Source organism: Leopardus geoffroyi, chromosome B2, assembly GCF_018350155.1.
Source record: "Leopardus geoffroyi isolate Oge1 chromosome B2, O.geoffroyi_Oge1_pat1.0, whole genome shotgun sequence".
Taxonomy (NCBI): Eukaryota; Metazoa; Chordata; class Mammalia; order Carnivora; family Felidae; genus Leopardus; species Leopardus geoffroyi.
Window position 1 is genome coordinate 132779765 of NC_059332.1, and position 16551 is coordinate 132796315.

The window sequence follows — 16551 nt, forward strand, 5'->3', positions numbered from 1 at the left end:
TCTATCTATCTATCTATCATCTATCTAGCCATCACCACACACACAAAAAGAGTTGGGGGATATGGGAGAAAGAAAAGAGAAGAGTAGAATTAAATGTCCTTGAATTGCCAAGAGGTGCAATGGTATGAAGTGATATTGGGAATATCAAAAGGGCCTTCTGGTTGCAATATATAAGACATGGAGTATGAGAATTTGTCCATCATCTCTCAGATGCAGCTTGGATGGCTATCAATGACCACAGGTCAAAGGAGATGGAAACTCTCCATGGAAGCCAGCAGGCACAAATACCTGCACCGTGGAGGAGACCCCTCTCCTCTCATGAAAGTCCTTCTCCCTTGATGCTCTGACAGAGCATAAACTTTTCTCTTCTACTTTGGGAGTTGGATAGAATGGTGTAGGCTATGAGAAACCTGAATTTAACCGAGCATTCAAAATATTCTGAAATGGTGAAAGAATTAAGTCACCCCCTGGAAAGGACTGAACAATTCCAGCAGCCCTACTTTATTCCATAAGCATTAAGCAAAGCCTACGTTTGTCAGAGAAATGTTGACAACGAGCTGCTAAGAGTTTTTAAAAGGCAAGTTCTCTTTTTGTTTTCCTGTAGGAATATTGTGAATCATGATACAGATCTTAGTAGGTTTATGAGATTTCAGGAAACCAGAGAGGGATGTATAGGGCAAATTGTTCCACAATAGCCAAGGCTAACTGGGTCTCATTTCCAACCTGAAACCAACAACTGGGGCTCAAAGCCAGGGCCATGACTGCACAGAGTAAGGAATTGTGTTAGAAGGCCAGGAGAACCATGTGCTTGCCACCTTTCTAAAAAGGCTGCTGTTCTGCTCCTCTTTCCCTCTTTAGGGAAAGCTCTCCCTACCTTCACATCTGAGTCACTTGGGAAAAATATCAAATTAAAGGAGATTCTTCAGTAAAAAGTGCTTATACTTGAGGTAAGAACTTCACCCAGAACTGGTTTCCCACATAATGTTTTCGTACCAAGGGAAGAAGATGATATCACATCCATGTACTTCCTTATATGTGGGAGTACACATCTGAAGAAGCAGATACGGGACAGAAAATGGGGAAACCCCATTTTCTTAAGGGAATAATGCTTAGAATGGGGGAAGAGCATAATCTTTACAGGGATAAAAATATTTAGCGTGGACTCAAATGTGGAGAAATAAAATTCTGTGAAAACCAACCCTTTTACCCATTGAATCACTTGGCACTTGTTTCCTAAGTGAAAAGATAGATAGAAAGTGAAAAGATAGAGCTGAGAACCTAAGAGTAAGTTGAGTTTATAAATAGATTTTGGAACTCGGAGCAAAAAAAAAGGTAGCTTGAAAGCCATGGAATTTTTGATTTGCAAGTATCAACCTTTTTTTTTTTTTTTAATAATAAGGTGTTTAAGTACCAAAAGCTTGAGTTTAAACATAAAGAGCCAAAATCCTGAAAGACCCATAAACAGAGGCTGAAAGGATAGTTTCCCCCTCTGTTTTTCCAACCTCTTAAAAGGAAAAGATTTCTGGGCTAGTGAGGGGAATTTTCAGAAAAGAAGAAGAAAGAAAGTGAACTAACTCTTTATGGTTCTCTGAGAAGGAGGGCCCTGCCCCTCAGCCCCTGAAAAGAGCTGAGCCTAGGGTATGGAAACTACAGGAAAGCCAGATAAGTTTGCTGGTATCCCAGAACAGAGAAGATATGTGCCTCCCCTCCCAAAGTGCAGCCTAGAGAGGCTTCCCAAAGCCTAGAAAGACTTCATGAAGGAGGCTCCATCCAACATGGCCCTAGAACAGTAAGATGGCTTCTGCTGACTAAATCATCTAGACAAGTGAGCCTATAAGGAGGCCAGCAAAGCCATGGACACACTACAGTGTTTTAAGGAAGACAGTTCCTAAGGCCTCAAAGAGGAAGTACGTAAGGTTGGGAGTGTGTGTCTTGCAATTTGAAAGAGGAAACTTCTGAGCACTTGGATCTGGAATCCAGGAACTTTTGGCATTGGGAGAAGATGCTAAAAACCATCAACAAACACCATGTGGCATTGACCAAGATAGGCAGAGAACACTCAAGGAGCAGACCCTCCTCTTCACTAATGCTGTTGATGCTACTATAAACCTTCTGGAACTTAAACACAATCCAATACGGAGAAGCAAGGAAAACCTTAATTTGACTGAGTGTGTAACCAGATTAGTCGTTACTTTAACCAAGTTTACCTGAATGTGAACAAATTTAGTTTTCTGCTGTCTGACAGAAATGGCATCTCATGAAAAACAAACAAACAGATTTGATTTAAAAAAATTAAGTAACAAATTCGAACTTGAATTTTATAAGTTCAAGTTTTTCCCCTGTGAGATTTCCACAAATCACATGTGACTTCTAATCCCAATTATATTTCAATCCTGCTCTTACTCTCAGATTATTTTTTTTTCTTTTGTGTATTTCCATTCTTGCAATCTCTTGGTTTACTTCTCTGATTTTCTCCTGAACATACCATTGTATGGAGATTTCACTCATTAAGTCTTATGTTATTGTTTTAAACTAAAAGAGCTATCCCATGGTTTGCAATTTGGGTTTAGAATTTTTTGAGTAAAGATGCCAGAAGGTAGCTGTGGATATGTGCCTTGTGGATATGCAAAAAAGGACAGGCAAGGAACAGCTGGCCTACTCTGCCCCAGCAAGCTTAAGAAGAGGAACCACCATGGTTCTTTTGTTTCCTAAGCCTTGCTGCAGTGTTAAGCACAATAAAATTGCACATTATAGATGTTCAATTAATAGTTATGTGTAGAGTTGGACTGAAAGAAATAGAATTTAAGTCAATTGGCATAAATATGGCTTGTTTTCACTGTTGTTTATACATTGGCATACAATTGTATTTGCAAATAATTTACCCTCTCCTAGCTCACTAAATGAGTAAATGAGTAAATGGCTAAGTGCAGATATGTGGGGAGGTAAGCTTCAGTAAATACTAATCACAACTGCACTGTTTTGGGAGGGCTTAGCTTCATTCAGAGCAACCTGTAAATGGCTTCTATATTCTGATTAGTAGGATTGGTTCCTTAAAATTCTTTCAATCCTGATCCCTCAAATCTTGCTGGGTCTCTTGAGATGGCGTTAACCCCCAGGCATGGTTGTTGTAGTAAAGTAAAAAGGACAGCCTTTGGGGCTGCTGCATTCAAGGCTGTGTTCTTTTGTAGATTTCCATACTTGCAATAGTATGACTTCCAGAAAGTTACTCAATTTCTTTAAGCTTTGTATTCTTTATCTATAACACAAGAATAATTATCACTCTCATTTGGGTACTATAGATATTGAATTTGATTTAAAAAATGTAAACGCTTAGCACTTTTATTTGCAAAGTGCATGGCAGGGCAGACATTCAAAAGCTGGGGGTATTATGCTAAGCGAAATAAGACAGCGAAAGATAGATATTATGTGAGTTCACTCGTATGTGGAATTTGAGAAACACAACAGATGAACGTAGGGGAAGCGAAGAAAAAATAAGATAAAAACAGAGAGGGAGGCAAACCACAAGAGACTCTGAAATACAGAGAACAAACTGAGGGTTGTTGGAGGGGAGGTGGGTAGGGGGACGGGTTAAATGGGTGACGGGCATTAAGGAGGGCACTTTTCAGGATGAGCACTGGGTGTCATATGTAAGAGATGAATCACTGGGTTATGCTCCTGAAACAAAGACTGCACTCTATGATAACGAACTTGAATTTAAATAAAAAATAAAGAAAAAGAAAAAAAAAAGCTGGTGGCTCTTGCTGATATCATTATACAAAAAATGCAATGATCAGATGCTATTCTTTAAACATTATAAGGATGAAAATTTTACTTGTATATCCTTTCTTGAATATTTGATGTGAAACAAAGGCATCTTTCACCTAAGTTATATCATATTCTATTATATGTATCTACGCATACAATATATTGTGGCTAAGAGTGATGAGTTTATACTCCAAATAGGTATCTAGATAAGCATCCCCAATATTCATCATATTGTCATCACACAGAGTCATTCATTTAGCACACCTCTGTCCATCTGTGTGCCCTAGGGTCCATCGTGAACAAACAGGAGGGATCTCTGTCCTCCGGTGGCATCACATGAAAACTCCCCAACACCATACTGCTCTACACTGAACAAACACTGGATGAATAAACAAATTTCAAAACTAAATAAGTAGAAAGCATGTTAGCAACAAATCTGAACTTGAAATTACCTCTTGGCATTGTCTATGTAAGCACAGAGCTCCACAAAGGGAAGGTACCTTCTAAATAGGTCAGCGTGTAGGAAATAAAATACCTTAACATTCCCCCAGCTGGCTTGAAAATACACAAGAAATAAACACGTGTTATTTGACTTTACTGAACTCCCTTTTATTCAGTTCCAAATACATTAGAGACATTCAAGAAACACATAAAGAAATATTAGAGAGTCAGTCATACTGCTATATTACTAATCATTTAGGAATGCATATTCATTTTTGTGTCTTTTTTTCTGGGAAAGTGTTGAAAACTATGCAAAGCATTGTATCAATATGAAGCATTATTATTTTTATTATTTCATAAAATTCTGCAATCTACATGCACATGCCAGGGGCTAAAAATGTTTTTACAATCCAGAAACAGCCACAGATGCTATTATTGCTGGCTTCTTTGCATACATATCTCTGAGGTTGGCCTCATTTCTTAAATGTAGCAGCTACAAAATGGCAAAGAAACGATATGAAATGTGAAACTCATTCAGTCTTCCAGATGTTCTTGTTAATATGACACCAAACAATGAAATGGTTGATTGATTAACTGAACCTCCCTTTTGTATTTGAATTTTTGTGTATTGTGTATCACAGATTTAAATTTAATCCAATAGCTGTAGTATCAACATTTCTGTGAATTTGAGGTTGTCCATATACATTGAAATAGTAGTATGTATCTATGTCACAATTTGGTCAGATGCTTGTTGAGAGCATAAAGATCACAAGCTATTGAAAAGCTGTGCTTTTCTTATTTTTTTGAGTAAACTGGTATGTCTTTTTTGGTGAATATCTTCACCATTGATAAGGCAACTCAAGAAACTGATTCATCTTTTTCCCCTCTTTTCTGCCACACTTCCTGAAGTGGTTTTGGGTTCCATCCCCATTTTAATTGTCCTACTTGTGAATTTCATGATCTCTACCTTGGAATTTGCTTTGGTTTTGTACCTTTAAGAGGCAATTTGTTGTAACATTTAACAGTATGGACTCTGCAGTCAGACCAATGAGCTCAAACCTGATCCCATCACGTACTTGCTATGGAACTTTTATTGCTTCCTCATCTATAAAATGGAGTTAATAATAGAACCTACTTCTTGGCATTGTGTTGAGTAGTTGATATGTATGAAACACTTAGAATGTTCCTAGCACAAAGTAAATACCATGCAAGTGTTAGCCATCAATTTCTCCTATTTTGTTGTCATCCTTCTCCCAAATTCAATTATCTTCCAAAATAAATGCCATCATGCACTCCAGCTCAGAAACCTGTGAAGGTTCCTTCTCCCTATAAATAACACCATTCAAACTTTTCACAGCCTTGCCCTAGAGTGACATTCCAGCCTTCTCCTGGCACACCCACCCCCTATACCCCAGCCACATCAGAATTTGCCATATTTTACACCCCTGCGGACTTCAGATCTCCTAGCTTTGCTCACATCCTTCTCTATGATTAAAACACCCTTTCTTATGCTCTACCTAGTCATAGTCTATGTTTCCTTCAAGGCCCAGTTCAAATGGCAAGTTTTTAGGGAAATCTTAACCTGAAACAACGTAAGCAGAAGGCATCATCCCCACATGTGTGTTCTTCCACATTTCTGACTCATCACCCTGGCAGACATTGCCATTACTTGCTTATGAAACTTTTCACCCTGAGATTTGTGTTTCTTGAAGAGAAGGATCATATCTTAACAATCTGTATATATGGACAGTCTAGCATACTGCCTGACAAATTCTAGGAGCCAAATAAATAAGTGGGTATCTATCTGTTGAATGAACAAGAACCCTTATCAGAAATTCACTTCTCCCTTTCATAAGATTCCAAGGTGAATCTTAATTCCTTCAAAAAACCTTCCCATTTGCCTCGGTTCAAATGAATTCCCCCACTTTGAACTCCTCCACTATTCATTCTATCTGTCATTCATCTGACATTTGTAATATATCGCATAGTGATTTTCGTTTCTTTTTTTAATGTATCTATAACTCAGATGTCAGATAGAGCCTTTCTACCCATTAAGATCAATCTTGGTGTGTCTCAAACCCTTCTCCTGCCAGTCCTTAACATACCACAAGATTCTGGTGAATTGCTGGGGATGGCTTTAAAAAAAGGTTTATTTATGTACTTTTGAGAGAGAGTGAGAGAGAGAGAGAGCATGAGCAGGGGAGGGGCAGAGAGAGAGAAGGAGAGAAAGAATCCCAAGCAGGCTTCGCACTATCAGCACAGAACCCGACACTGGGCTTGATCCCACAAATTGTGAGATCATGACCTGAGTCAAAATCAAGAGTAGGACGCTTACCTGACTGAGCCACCCAGGGGCACCACTGGGGGGTGGCTCTTATGCTTATATTCATCTCTTACTCTGAACCCTTTCTTCTGTGCAATTAGTTGTGTGTGGATTATCTTCCTCTCCTATCCTTGACGTTCCTATTCTGCCCCTGGTTAATTCAGATGTGGAACTCAGCTCCTTTGCCTGATGTCCACAAGGCAAAACCAACCCATGATAGGCAAATAAACTCCATTCATATAAGATTTGATAGACTTAACCAAAAGTTTAGAAAACAAGAAATGTATATCACAATTACATAAATATCTAGTCAGTTGCTGTTTTGCACCTTATTCATTCAGAAATGTGTTTGTGTGCACAACGGCACAAGAATATTATATATGCGGATATCCCATACATATTCTACAAGAAATGTACATAATTATCAATCTGTAATTAATAGTCCTTACAAAACAGCTAGTAAGACCAAGCAGGGTCTACATCACAACAGTCCAAAAAGGCAACTCGCCCACCCACTTTCTGACAGCCTCAATCCCATCCCCCTCCTTTCTGGAACACCTTCTAGAAACTATGTTTTCATCAAGTTTAGTAAAACAATTCCCTCCAGTCCTTACTCTCAAAATCAGTATCAAGCCTACATTTGCATATGGAAATCTATCAACACACTCAGCTAAATAACATGGTCTCTCATTTAATGAAATTTATTCTCCTTAGACTTCTGTGTCTTAACCCAAAATTTGTTTTTCTTCCTTACATATATATGTTTTTTTTTTTAATTTTTTTTTCAACGTTTATTTATTTTTGGGACAGAGAGAGACAGAGCATGAACGGGGGAGGGTCAGAGAGAGAGAGAGGGAGACACAGAATTGGAAACAGGCTCCAGGCTCTGAGCCATCATGAGCCATCAGCCCAGAGCCTGACGCGGGGCTCGAACTCACGGACCGTGAGATCGTGACCTGGCTGAAGTCGGACGCTTAACCGACTGCGCCACCCAGGCGCCCCCATATATATGTTTTATTGTGCCAATTAGATATGAAATTCCTTAAAGACTAGGATAATCTGATACTACTTTGATCCCTCAAAATACTATTGTATTTTTAAAATTAGTCATTCATCCATTCAATAAATATGTATGAGCAACTGCTACATGCAAGGTGTTACAATGTAAGCAATTCCCATTCTTGCCCTCAACATGCTCCTAGGAGGAGGAGATAGACATAGGAATGAACACTACCAAGGCAGTATAGAAACTACCCTAAGATTGCAGTGTAAACTTGATTTTGTAGGGCCACAGAAGAGGAAGCCTCCTTATAGTTCTCAACTTTGTCTCCAACATTTCTGTGGGCCACTATATTCTCCACTCTAGAATAGTAATCCTCCACAATGAAGATTATTACTCACCGTGAAAACAAGAGGTGAGAACCCCCATTTCCCTTGTAAGGACACAAGCAGAACAGCAGTGAGAACATGGGAATTTTCAAAAGGACCCATAAACATCTGTGATTCTGATATACCTGCTCAGGAGTATGGCCATGGGGAATCACTGATGTAAAACCTGCATCAATTTAAGTTGCCATTAAATGAAAACACAGGTTTTCCAAAACATGTTAATTCCATAAAGAGTCAATGCATGCTTTAAAGTATGAAGCCCCTAAAGCTATAGTATTCATGGATACTGCAGATTTGAAAGAAGTGAAGAACTGAAATAATTTTCTGAGCAGTCATTAGAGGACTTTTATGTGCTGTATCCAGCAGAAAAGAAGAGGAAAAAATGGGAATGTATACAATCAGCAAGCTTGAATTGATGGACTTCATTCCCTGTGGCACTTAGGACACAGTTCTATGGGCATCTTCTGACTCCCTTCTGCACACAAAAATTTAAGTGCTGTATGTCTACTCATCCTTATCCAGTAAGGGTATACCTGGGCACATCCGTGTAAGTGCCAGCGACTAGTAGATGTATCTGCATAGCAATCCCTGTGACATTTGCTTAACTCACTAGCAGAAAGGCATAAACAGTTTGCCGCAGGTCTGTTTGTAATGGCAGGATAATGAGGTCTCCAGAGGCCTGAGCTGAAAATGACTTGAGACTTCTCTTTAAGAATATACTTTAGTTGTTGTGAATTGGCTTTGCTTTATGCAATGCTCAGAATGAGAAGAAAAAAAAAATCATTGCATAGCGATTTTTTTTCCAAATGGGAATACAGTCTCAGCTATTTTTAGATCATTGTTCTAAATCCCAAAGACTGTTTTATTATGTCTTTCTCAAATACAACTAAGCATATGTTGGAAGTTATTTGTTAAATCCTTTCTCGAAAAAAAAAAAATCCCTACCAGCAATAAGGACATAATCTCCAGAGAACAATTTACTTTCAGATTGAAATTACCTGCTAAAAACATCTAGCTCACTGAAATAGAAGTTTGTTGCCTTTTAGATCACGTCGCTCTGCTTCATGAAGTAGAGATCAGTGCAGAGATTAGAGAGGAAATCACAATTCAAACCCAGACCGCTATTTGAGTATTAAAAGAGGGAACAAGACACAAATAGAAACAGGGAAGAAATTTTTCCTTGAAAGAATTTAGCAGATTTTCCATAACTCTTGGATGCATATCTCCACCAATGGCCACTCAGGCCTTCTTTGGCTTTGTAACTGGTCACCTCTATGTGCTAACTCAAAGAACAAGCACCCAGTTAACTTTATCAGAACATATCTTTATTGACAGTTGTTCACGCATGCATACTGACTCTTATAGCTGAAAGGAATACTTAAATTTTATTACAAGTGTTAATAATTGCTTTAAAGTATGCAGCTCCTTTAGGCTATATATTACATAGATAGGAAATGGAGAACTGGAACAATTTTCAGAGCGGCCCACTCATTAAAACACTTTTATATGCTATCTCCAGCAGAAAAGAGGAGGAAAAATGGGGGGGGGGGGATGTTATCTTGCTGTTCCCTCTGCCTGGAATCTTCTTCCCCCCAGAAGTACACAGGACTTGCTTCCTCATATCATTCAAATCTTTTCTCAGATGTCACCTTCCCTGTGAGGCCTGCCTCAAAGAGGCAAAATCATAACCCTCTCTCTGCTTCCAGTTCTATTGGTTTTCCTCGATTCGCTTTTCTCTATAGCTCTTACATCTTCTAATAAGAGACATAATGTACTCATGTTGTCTATTGTCTGTTTCCCTCCAACAGGCTGGAAGCAGGATGAAGGCAGCAATTCCGGTTTCTTTCATTTTTCTGCTCTATCTGTAGGTGTCTCATTGATAGTAAGTGCTCAAAAACGTGTATAATGAATGATGTTTTAAAGTAGGCAGTCCTTTCAGGCTATGTTATACATGGATAGTGACATGAAGAATTAAAATGATTTTCTGATGGGCTTCAAACTATACTACAAAGCTATAATCATCAAGACAGTATGGTACTGGCACAAGAACAGACACTCAGATCAATGGAACAGAATAGAGAACCCAGAAATGAACCCACAAATATATGGCCAACTCATCTTTGACAAAGCGGAAAGAGTATCCAATGGAATAAAGAAAGTCTCTTCAGCAAATGGTTCTGGGAAAACTGGACCGCGACATGCAGAAGAATAAACCTGGACCACTTTCTTACACCATACACAAAAGTAAACTCAAAATGGATGAAAGACCTCAATGTAAGACAGGAGGCCATCAAAATCCTCGAGGAGAAAGCAGGCAAAAACCCCTTTGACCTTGGCCGCAGCAACATCTTACTCAACATGTCTCCGGAGGCAAGGGAAACAAAAGCAAAAATGAACTACTGGGACCTCATCAAAATAAAAAGCTTCTGCACAGCGAAGGAAACAATCAGCAAAACTAAAAGGCAACGGACAGAATGGGAGAAGATATTTGCAAACGACATATCAGATAAAGGGTTAGTATCCACAATCTATAAAGAAGTTACCAAATTCAACACCCAAAAAACAAATAATCCAGTGAGGAAATGGGCAGAAGACATGAATAGACACTTTTCCAAAGAAGATATCCAGATGGCCAACCGACACATGAAAAAATGCTCAACATCACTCATCAGCAGGGAAATACAAATCAAAACCGCAATGAGATACCACCTCACACCTATCAGAATGGCTAACATTAACAATTTAGGCAACAACAGATGTTGGCGAGGATGTACAGAAAAAGGATATCTTTGGCACTGCTGGTGGGATTGCAAACTGATGCAGCGACTCTGGAAAACAGGATGGAGGTTCCTCAAAAAATTAAAAATAGAACTACCCTACGGCCCAGCAATTGCACTACTAGGTATTTATCCAAGGGATACAGGTGTGCTGTTCCGAAGGGACACATGCACCCCCATGTTTATAGCAGCACTGTCAACAATAGCCAAAGTATGGAAAGAGCCCAAACGTCCATCGATGGATGAATGGATAAAGAGGATGTGGTATATACATACAATGGAGTATTACTCAGCAATCAAAAAGAATGAAATCTTGCCATTTGCAACTACGTGGATTATGCTAAGTGAAATCAGTCAGTCAGAGAAAGACAAATACCATATGACTTCACTCATATGAGGACTTTAAGAGACAAAACAGATGAACATAAAGGAAGGGAAACAAAAATAATATAAAAACAGGGAGGGGGACAAAAACATAAGAGACTCATAAATACGGAGAACAAACAGAGGGTTGCTGGAAGGGTTGTGGGAGAGGGGATGGGCTAAATGAGTAAGGGGCATTAAGGAACCTACTCCTGATATCATTGTTGCACTATATGCTAACTAACTTGCGTGTAAATTTGAAAACTAAATTAAATAAAAATTTTGCAAATAAATGAAAGAAAATATTATAAAATTTAAAAGAATAAAAATAAAAAAAAATGATTCTCTGGGCAGCCCAGTCATTAGGATTTTTATCTGCTGTATCCAGCAGAAAAGAGGAGAAAACAATGAGAATGTATGCAATCAGTGCTCCTGAATTGATGGAAATCATTCACTGTGGCACTTAGAAGAGCTCAGCTCTGCGGGCATCTTCCAACTCCCTTCTGCACACAAAGATTTAACTACCATATGTCTAGTTATCCTGACCCATTAATTCCTACAAACTGCCCTAGAGGACAACATACCTTTATACTATAAAAGATCATGTAGTTGATGAGATTTTCAGAGTAAGTTGGCAGAGTGACACTATCACAGATTCTCTCCCACCACAACTAAATAAATTTACAAATTTTAAGTAAAACAAGACCTAAAAAAGCTAAACCAGTAGCAATCAAACATAAGAAGAGACACAGCCTTATGCCTACTCTGTGAAAAGCATAAGCTGAAGAGGGGGAGGAGGTGGAGAGAGAGATTATTCCAGGAAGTAGTATATCTACTAATAGTGAAGGGAAAAAAGGAAGAGGGAGAAAGAAGAAAAAGTTAAATATACATATAAAAAGAATACTTCCAGTGTAGGAAGAAGATAAAAGTTGCGGAAAGTCCAAAGAAAGAAAATGTAAAAATCTACCTGTGTTCCCCCAGAAGCAGGAAAAAAAAAAAAAAATCTCCAGAGCTCATTGTCTATTTTGTATCTTGTTGAGTTTTTTTTTTTTTTTTTCCTGCTCAAAACAAAACTGCAAAGAAAAGACAGGCTATTCACGGTGACCTAGAGCTAATTATATCCAACAAAATATATGCATCCAGCGAAACAGAACACCAAAAACAAAACAAAACAAAACAAGAAATATGAACAGAAGAGAAGTAAAACAAGCTCATAGAAAGCGCTAAAGGCCCAGGGTGAAAAAGGCACAAAGAACCCTGGGTGTTGAACCCCTCCTTCCCCACAGATGATGAGGTTGTAAGTCCAGCCCACATGTCTGATCTTAGTTCAGCCATATGAACAGTAGTTGGGAAGAAGCAGGTAAAGAAGGTGAAGCTTATCTCCAGGTGAGGAATCATTTCCAGAATTCACCCTGCGTTTGTTCTCTCCAGGCCTCAGACATCAGCTCACATAGTTCTAGTAGACTCTGGGCAGGGCTTTGGATCAAACTGGAGTGACAAAAGCAGAAGCATAAACCAGACTCACAAAAAGTAGCTTCCCACAATCCAAATGAGCTGTCCTCCTCTCCCGTCCCTCCGACACAGAAAATAAGCACAATACACATTACCCAGAGTGAAGATACAAACCAGTCTCAACTATGATATGAAAGGAGTTTAAGGGATCCCACCAGCACAATGTCAGAGAAAACCATGGGTCTTAAACATCAGTGACAGTTAACATTTATTGCTCACTGTGTGACAGGCACTAACCACTTCACATATATTAATTCACTGAATCTACACAACAGCCTAATAAGGTAGGTACTACTCTTGGTGCGTAATTCCATAATCAAAAACCCTGAAGCCAAATGTGTCTTGAAACTCAGATTATTTTTCAGATTTTAGAAAGGGATGAAGGTGTATGTGCCATCAAAGACATAAAAACCACGGGTCCCACAGAAGCACGCTGTAAACATGTTAAAATTTCCAATTAAATCTATGAATATTCACATTAATTGGGACAACAAAACCTATAGGTAGCTCATATAAAGTCAGGTCAAGTTGTGCCTCTAAATAAATGTATGGCAAACATACAAAAACTTAGGGCTTTCAGAGCCTTTTAGATTATGAAGAAATTCAGACTTGTAGTGGTAGTCCCTGAACCAGTGAGAAAACTAATGTAGGGGAAGTTTCAGCTCACAAATTCACCTAGGTCAGAAGGTAAAAGTAACAGAACCCAGGTAAAAACCCAGACTCCCGGGTCTAAAAGTTTAACTCCGTGGACGGAATCACCGGTGCACATCCATTGACACAGCAAGTGTTTATTAAGCAACTACTAAACTATAGGAGCCAGGGATCCAGCAGTGAACAAGGTGGGTGGAGCCCCCATATTCATGGAACTTACAGTTTAGGAGGGACAATAAACAAATATGTAGTATGCCAGGTAGTGATAAATGCTAGAGGTGGCCCAGTGACTGCCTTTCAGACCAGGCCCTCCCTACCCACCATGTAAAACAATAACCCAGTTTCCCTTTGGTAATAGGGATCAGGCATCATGGCCTGCTGCTTCAGTGCCTCAGAGAGCCCAAAATGGCCATCGGGGCATTCTCTCTAATTTACTTCAACAAAACTGTATAACCTGATGGAAACACCCATCCCTTAGGCAATAGGAGTCCCAACTCACTAAGACCAAAGTTGCAGAAATGAGAAGGAGAAATTCTAGATTCTCAGGTGCAATAGTGAGAAGAGTCACTCATAACTCCACTTCTGGGTTCCCAGATTATATATCCTGACTGTAAGGGAAGAATAAAAACAATACTGAAATAAAGTGTAGATTACTTCCTGCGGGAGAGCACTAAAACATCACAAAGCCCTGTCTTCAAGCTGACCCTGTAACTCAGATTTTATACTTTTCTATCAGTTCTGCTGTTCTATCAGTCCACCTGCTTTTAGATCACGAGTAAGTGGGAGACCAATGAATCTCATGGGCGTGAACTTATTGCCAGACTTCTTTCACTCTGAAATGAGTTTCTTGGTGACGGATGATGTCGTAAGGAACAATATGCCATTTTGTGGATCTCTCAATAGTGGATGGGAGTACTGACAGAAGAAACGTGTGAAGGGAACCAAATCTGTAACCAGAACGTTAGTCCTGTAAGGATAGCCTCAATCAACATATTTGATTTATCACTGGGTGGCGGACTGATTCTGCTGAAGAAGAAGCCATGTTGAGGGCAAAGTGTTGGCCTGTGCTGCAGACAGGTTGACCACTCAGCAATAGCAACAGTCTGATTAGCCTTGTTAAGAGAGAGTCTATGCTGTTAAGCCTACGCATAACTTCGTCCCTCATGCCATGCCCACTTTGTAGATGAGTCTTTTTTTTTAATGGCTATTTATTTGGAGAGAGAGAGAGACCAGGAGCAGGGGAGGGGCAGAGAGAGAGGGGAGCAGAGCGTCTGAAGCGGGCACTGTGCTGATAGCAGACAACCCGATGTGGGGCTTGAACTCACGAACCGCGAGATCATGACCTGAGCTGAAGTCAGACAATCTACTGAGCCACCCAGGCACCTCTGTAAATGAGTCTTTTGAGCAACTACTATGGCTGGTAAAAGGCTGACATCTACAGCACAGGACATCCTGCCACCTCATTACTGACACCCAGCTTGGGAGGGGCATTCCCTTTTTCTAAGACCTTCTTGTCATGAACCTGCCAGTTTGTCTAAGACCCTGAGGAGTCAGCCAATCTGCTAGCAGGCCTGTGACCCCATGCACATCTATACTTCAGACCACCTTCTTTTCTAAGGGCAGAAGAGCACCAGATGTACTGTGAAAGCTCTGCCCCTAAGGAAGTTCCCCGTCACCAATGACCAGAGAGGCACTCTTAACCAAATCTGTACAAACACGTTAACTCTCTGCTACCAGCTGGTGCCGGTGTATTAGACGCACTCACATGTCAACCAGGCTTTCAATTTTTCCTCTTCTGTTCATCGGTCATAGGCAACTCCCCACGAGGCCGTATGTATGAGATGAAGGAAAGGTAGTGAGGAGAAAATGGTACCATGAGAATCTGAGCCACCTTTTCATCAAATTTACTAGCACCCTTTGGAGCTACTCACACCTAGACCCACTTTTAGGAACAATGGATCGTTTCTATGCAGTTTAGGATATGGTAGATCGGAAAAGACCAGACAATAATGAGCTTCTCAAATCTCACGGTCCCTTGGTGTCTCATGGTCAGCTATCCTGTCTTTCTAAGGACCCCATAGCAAAGCGGGAACTGCTTATCACACAGAGAGTCTTGACAGAAGGAAAGGTCAGAGTTTCTTCTGAAATCCTAGGGTGGGAAAGCCAATACACAATGATCCTCCTATTGAGGCTTTACTGAAGGCCATATACACAACAAGAATCATTAAGCGCAAGTGGTAAGGCAGCTCCCACCACTGTGCGAAGCTTCTATAGAGCTCTCTTTAGGTCTCCTCTCAAAAACAACAGCCTCATTGAAAAAAATAATAATAACAGCCTTTTAAGCAAGTCAGTAAATGAAACAGAGTAACATACACAAAGGTGGTTTATAGGGCCTCCAAAATCCAAAAAACCCCACCCAAAATCCCAAAATTGCGGTGTGCAGTTCAAGCTATAATAACTTGACTTTCTCTTTAGAAGCAATATACAGATAAACACCAGAACATTAGAATTCTAGCAACTAACCAATATAGTAAATCCTTGAATTTTTGTGGGGTTTATCTCCCACCCACAGACACAAAAGTCTTACTAAGATATATAAGTTATTGGCTATTTTTTACTCACCAGATCTGATTATCAAAATGTCATTAATGCGATGGATCGGTGTAATTTTCTGCAGGACATCAAGACGAGCAAGGTGCCTCTAGTACATTACGATAAAGATCAGGAGAGTTGACCTGGTCTATTAAGAGGTTACTCTGGGCCCTCTGTAAAAATAAAAAATGCTTTGGATTTTACTATTGGAGATAGGAATTTTTTTGTTAGGTCAGTAGCTACAAACAAGGTGCAAGACTTTCCTGATTTACTCCAAGAAAGATAGCATATCTGAAGAGCAGCTATAATGGTGTCACTATTTAAGTTTATGACAACTCATGGTCATTCTCCAAGATCGACCTAGCCTTTGGGTCAATGACATAAGTAAGTTAAATAGAAATATGGCCCTAATCTCCACAATTACTTTCAGAAATGTTGCACAGCTTTTAGTTTATCATTTTGACTTGGTGAGGGTACTGTGAGGGAGACTGGAAACTTTTGGAATAAATGAAAGTCTACAAGACCAATGACCCAGTTTCTTCACCAAACATCATAAAGAGTAGGGAGAGGGAACTGTTATAGATTAAAGATGCTTGAGATATATCAGGAATTTATTTAGGTACTGATTCAACCAAATCATCAAAAAAGTCATTTTTTGATGCATTTGGGGAAATTCAAACGTGAGCTGTGTAGTAGATAATATTAAGAAACTATTGTTGGGGCACCTGAGCGTCTCAG

General features: G+C 39.6%; 1 long non-coding RNA gene across 2 annotated transcripts in view; it reads right to left on the reverse strand.

The window, feature by feature from the left end:
* LOC123609842 overlaps window positions 1-16551 on the reverse strand; it is a 75795-nt gene that overhangs the window by 16695 nt on the left and 42549 nt on the right. For both annotated transcript variants that reach the window (XR_006717990.1, XR_006717989.1), the window contains one exon: window positions 15844-15986. This is a non-coding gene — a long non-coding RNA (uncharacterized LOC123609842). The remainder of the gene's footprint in view (window positions 1-15843; window positions 15987-16551) is intronic.